Raw genomic sequence first — 6,116 nt, forward strand, 5'->3', positions numbered from 1 at the left:
GTCCAAATGGGAGAATGTTAAATAAATAAATAATTTATGAACTTAGCATAATCAATTACTCACTTACAGGGCCTATTTATGACATTAATGGGACTGGCTTATTTTAATATTTTGTAGTAGGATCCTTGGTCACACACTCTCTATAAGACTCCAGTTGGCCCATTGGACTGGAGGACCAACTCTCTTCATAAGCCCAATGACTTACCCATATTTTTCTATTATTATATTATTAAATTATTAGTATTTTGTGTGTGTTAAAAATTTATGGGTAAGTGTGACTTGCAGAGACTATATAAAAGGTCTAAGACAAGCAAACAGAGAGAGTATATACGGTATTTTGATATTAGGGTTTTCAGAGATCTAAGAGTAGTTTGAGAGTAATGTGTCCATAGGCACTACTTTACATTGTTTTCTATTTTGCAGGATTAAAGATTTAATTTATCAATGGCTGCGTTTGGAGGTTAGTAATTTATGATTTATGAAATTTGTTATGTATATTTAGATCCATAAAATCTAACACCTTGTTTTTGAAATCAGTATTTGTATACTAATTTCCTCTTTTTACTTATCAACCTTGGTACATGCCAACCATATTATAGTACAATTAAAGTTTCCTGACTAACCAATTTCTTTTATATAAAATCGCCATTTTCTTTTATTATTTCATTTGTCTGCTTTCCTGCAGAATTTTGGTTCCCATTTGATGTGATTCCGCCTGAGCCTGCTCCACCGATAACCCGCTGTGGTGCTGACTCGACATGGATGAAGACTAGGCCAATCACAAGAGCTCAAATTAAGAGATTTAAGGACAACCTGGGAGTATTTATACAAGGGTTAATCAATCTCAATATAGTTTGTCCATACTTGAAGATACAAAGCCTATTCTAAGCATCCAAGTGGTGGAAGCTGATACGGACCCGGGTGACGATTTTGGTACATTTTTGGAGGCCGGGAAGCATGAAATGGTTCCAATGCTTTATGGGTTCAATACATATGCCTAAGAGGTCATGGAATCAAGTTAAAGCAGCCTCAAATACAATCAAAAAGGGCTTGTACGGACAGCATCAACAATTTGGCCGAATTTGCTGTATTGCTTGCTGGCTTTACTGTATTTTATTGTATTAGCCTTTTCTTATTTTTCCAAGCATGGGCAACGTGTGGGACTTCATATTTAGCTTATTTGGCATCCTAAAAAGCATCTAGAAGCTGATTTGAAGCTCAAAGAGGTCAAAGATTGATCAAATTCAACTTGATAAAAAAGCTACCATTTTTAGTTTCCTAATTTGTTTTTACTTTTTGTTTTAGGAAACTACCATTACTTTTAGGTTTTTATTTATTTATTTTCTGGATAAATAACTTTAGGAAGGTTTTTATTTTCTTATTTCCATTTTAAATTAATTAATTCCTAATTCAAAATAAAGGAATTAATTAATCAAATTTAGTTTAGGAAACTTAGTTTAGGACATATTAGAATTCGGTCAAGTATCCTAATTCCTATAGGAGTCCGGTTTTGAATTAATTTTTTAGGGTTTTTTTCTTTGTAATCTTAGCCTATTTAAAGGCTTATTTTTCAATATGAATACAACTTTGATTTGATTAAGAAAATATTTGTGAGATTAATTATCTCTTTGTTCTTTGAGAACACCTAAAACACCATTAGAGAATTGGTTGTTTTAGCTTGACTTATCAATAGGTTTTCCATCCCCTATTGTGGTGTCTACATTATACCAAGGTTTCTAACCACAGGTTGGTTAGGGGTTGAGGTCCATTCCATTATAACTTGAACTTAATTAAAGATCCGGGCTAATATAATACGGGTTTAGGAGCAGGTCGTCTTAGGTTCGTATCACCATTTGGCTGAAAAACATGTTGCTTATCTTCCAATATCTTCACCACCTGTTCTTTCTAGGTTTGGATAGCTTTAATCTGTTCATTCTCTTAACAAAAAAGCTGTTATTGGCTAGTAAAATTGTGAAAAATTAAATATGTAGTATCCTTCATGGATTTTTTTTTTTTTTTTTTTTTTTTTGGTTTTCTTATCAGCTTTTGTGGATATGTCATTTTCACTGCAAAAAAGAATGGTTATTAGAGATAGCAGACAAGAATGCTATTTCTGTAGTTGAAAAGATTTTTGGATATGGTCAAAGCTTGTGGATTGTGTTTATATTGCCATAAACTTTTTTGCATTGGTACTTTTTCTCAAATTGTTTTTAACTTTCTCAGTTAATTTAATTACAGAATTCATCATGTTATCAAAATACAATCAAGAAATAATCTGTGTTAAACAGTTTATTGACAGATACTTGTAATTTTCACGAGAGAATATTTTCCCACAAGTTAAATATAATTGTCCTGGTATATGATCCGTATCAATTGGTCTGGCCAGAAACCAGTTGAAGGACAGTAGCTTTATGTATCGTTTGGTATCTATGTTTAGAAAAAGAAATAACTTTTGGAGCAGAGGATCCCTGTGAGGAAATTAAGGATGATATTTTGAGAGCTTCATTTGAGTGGAAAATTTCTTGGTACAATTTCTTGTTGAGTGTACCACTTGTGTACATGATTAGCATCCCCTTTGATGTATTTCTGAAAATATTTCTTACACAAGGGTTTATAAAATTGGCTCAAGTTATTATGGTGGTAATACTTGAGTATGATAGTTTGACACATGTATGGGTGTATAAAATAATTCTGGTACTTTGATTATCTTTATATTTTTCATTTTTCTTCTTAGGATAATTTGATAATAATATGTGATTTTGTGACACTTAAAACGGTTTCTTCTTGATGGTCTAGGAAGGTTGGAGCCCTGCAGAACTCTTTCAAGTCCATTTCATCGTTGCTTCTCCCCATGTGGTTCCATTCAGATAATTGATATTTTTCAACTTCCAGCTTTTATTTAACTAACTTCTGATTCTTTGAATTGCTGTGCAGTGCACCTTCATAATCTGAGCATCAGTTTAGAAAGGACCTTCCACTTCTATATAAATATCTACAGGAATATCCTTCTAAGAAGGTAATTCATGGGTTTTGGCATGAAAGTTCAGATTATTATATTTTTAATTGTCTCTGACTCTCTACTTGTACAATGTGCCTCCGTGAAAATTGAATGAATGAAAACCACCATTGATAAGTTGTTAGAAGCTATATTACTTTCCAAGTTTTTTATGCTATAAGTTCGAAGTTGCAGATGGTGAAAATTCATCTCTCATCCTTGTGTATATTGGGTTTTGTAGGAAAGACATGATTCACTGGATGTAGCCACTTTTCATAGAGTATTGGGAATCTTGGAGATATGATGATTTGAAATGGAGTACTTGCCCCCTTACAGTTATAGTTTTCTTTTATCATTGTAACAAAATTGACACAAAACAGTTTATTATACAGCAATTTTTTGGCTTCTCTGTTCATGAAACAAGGTTTTAGACTCTCTGAGCTGATATCTTTTGTAGTATGGACATTGTCAATGACACATGATTTCTGTAGCTATCTTCATGCTCATGTTATTACTTATTTGTCAACTGCAGGACACGGTAATTTGTCTTACAACATGGCATGATATGCCTTCATCTTGTATGTAGGAAACAAAAATATTGAAATACAAATATAACAGAGGATAAATTATAGATTAAAGTAAATAGAATTCAAGAGGAAGACAGAGACAAAGTGCCGCAATTGCTGAAACGGTTGCTTTGCTGAGAGTAAACTAAGCTTTCACTGTCAATTAAAATTTGTTTGATAGCAGAAAGAATTGAAAAGGATTGGAATCCATCCGAAAGATAATTGATATAAAAATTAATTTAGAAAAAAAGGGTAAATATTGATTTTTGATATTTAGTAAAATAATAAAAACAAAAAAACCCACTAATCCTGAAGTTGTAAAAGTTAAGGATTCGGTACCTCAAGTCCGGTCCTTGCTAAAGACATCCCTCCCACACCATGAACTTAAGAGTTGGTTTACATGTGCTTACCTTTCATTATGAGTCTTTCAACTTTTGTTTGTGGGTTGGAGTTTAAGAAAAGTAAGGCCGTTTTCCTAGTATTGCTTAGTCATCAAACAGCAGAAATTAAATAGAATAAAAATAAATAAACCGCTTCAAGAGGTGTGCACGTGCTAAATCCACCATAAGCAACTCTTTATCTATATATATAAAGAACCAAATTACTAAACAGCAGAAATTAAATAGAATAAACCATAATTAAAAAAATCCTATTAACTTTAAATATCCTAATCAGTAATCAGGTGAGGTGGGCAAGTTGGTAGACCCTCAATATTCCTTCCAAATTAAAAATTATTGCAATAATAATAATAAAAAAATTCTAAATATCCTTAACTATTAGCTCTAAATATCCTATTTGTCCAAAAAAATTTAAAAAAAAAAAAAGAAAAATTATTTTACCTCTAAATATCTAATTATTATAATTTCCGTTAATAGAGAGAAAATAACAAAAATAATTTCCGTTAATAAAGCGCCAAAAAAAAAAAAAAAAGTATATTTCTCGTAGAGTTTCCATTTCACCGAGAAAAAGTGATAGAGAGTGAAAGAGTGTGAACAAAGCGCTTAGTGAGTTAGAGATGGAGACGGAGGGGACGAAACCAGTTGCAGTGTTTTTGGCTTTTGGTACCAAAGGCGACGTTTATCCTATAGCTGTTAAGTTTTTCTCCTCTGTTTCCGTTTGTTTCCCGAGTAAATGTAACAAGGGAAAGAAAAAAAAAAAAAAGAAGAAGAAGAAGAAAACGAGACTTAGTGAAACCTGATCAATTTCGTGTTTTGGCACCAGATTTTCAACGTTTTCTAATAATTTGACATTACTTAGTTTGATTAACTTTAAGTTTTCTTTCTTCTTCTTTTTTTTTTTTTTTCTTCTCTCTCTCTCTTTCTATCTCTCTCTCTTTATCTCTCTCTCTCTCTCTCTCTTTTGTGCACGCATGTGCTGGCAGGCCATTGCTGCAGGTTTTGCTTCTGACCAGAAGCAATACAATGTGATTCTTATTACTCATTCCGCGCATGAGTTATGCAACAGAGTACTCAATCAGCACAACATCTTTTGTATATTAATTTTCTCTTTTTATTTACTAACCAAAGGTACCTGACTAACAGCTGTTTCCCGACCTTTTAGAGATTATAATACAATTAGAATTTCCTGACTAACCAATTTGCTGTTCTATAATATCGCAATTTCTTTTGTTATTTCGTTTGTCTGCTGTCCTGCAGAATTTAAGTTCTCATTTGGCTGAAAAACATGTTGCTTATCTTCCAATTTCATCACCACCAGTTCTTTCTACGGACCAGATTCAGAAGGCTGCAGGTTTGGATAGCTTTAGTCTTTTTATAAAACAGCACTTATTGACTGCTAAAAGTTAAATTTTTAATATCCTTATTGGATCTTTGTCTTATTAGGTTGGATGCATATGTCATTTTCACTGCAGAAAAGAATGCTTACTAGAGATCGTAGACAAGAGTGCTATTCTGTAGTTGAAAAGATTTTTGGATATGGTCCAAGCATGGAGGGTGACTTTATTGTAATAAACTTTTTTGCATTGGTAATTTTTTACAGAATATTAATAACTTTCTCAGTTGATTTGATTACGACATTTACAAAGTTATGAAAATACAAACAAGAAATAATCAGTTTTAAACATTGTATCGATACATGCTTATAATTTTCTCAAAAATATATATTTTCCCACAAGTTAAATATAACACTTTTCTGTTGTGGTAAATGATCCCTATCAGTTTGTTTTGCCAAAAAGTTTAACAGTGAGAGTTGAAGGAAAGTGGCTATATGTGTCTTTTGGTGTCTATGTTTATAGAAAGAAATAACTTTTGGAGAAGACAATCCATGTGAGAAAATGAAGGATAATCTTTTGAGCTTCATTTGAGTGGACTAAGATGGGTCCTCTTATCTTTTCTATGGCATGCAGAATTCTTTCGGTACAATTTCCTGTTTTGAGTATGCCACTTGTGTACATGAGTAGCATACCGTATGATGTATTTTTGAAAAAACTTGTTACTTATGGACTATTCAAATTGGCTCTAGGGTTATTATGGTAGTAATGTTGGGGAGAGTAGGATAGTTTGACTATAAGAGAATACTGCTACTTTGATTTTCTT

General features: G+C 32.4%; 1 long non-coding RNA gene across 1 annotated transcript; it reads left to right on the top strand.

Annotated features, from left to right (window-relative positions):
* The first annotated feature begins 4,486 nt into the window (after window positions 1–4,486).
* Window positions 4,487–5,719, top strand: LOC132799521 (uncharacterized). Its single transcript, XR_009634239.1, has 3 exons — window positions 4,487–4,651; window positions 4,943–5,310; window positions 5,403–5,719. It is a non-coding gene; the product is annotated as an uncharacterized LOC132799521 (long non-coding RNA).
* The last annotated feature ends 397 nt before the right edge of the window (window positions 5,720–6,116 follow it).

The sequence above is a fragment of the Ziziphus jujuba genome, chromosome 9 (assembly GCF_031755915.1).
Source record: "Ziziphus jujuba cultivar Dongzao chromosome 9, ASM3175591v1".
Taxonomy (NCBI): Eukaryota; Viridiplantae; Streptophyta; class Magnoliopsida; order Rosales; family Rhamnaceae; genus Ziziphus; species Ziziphus jujuba.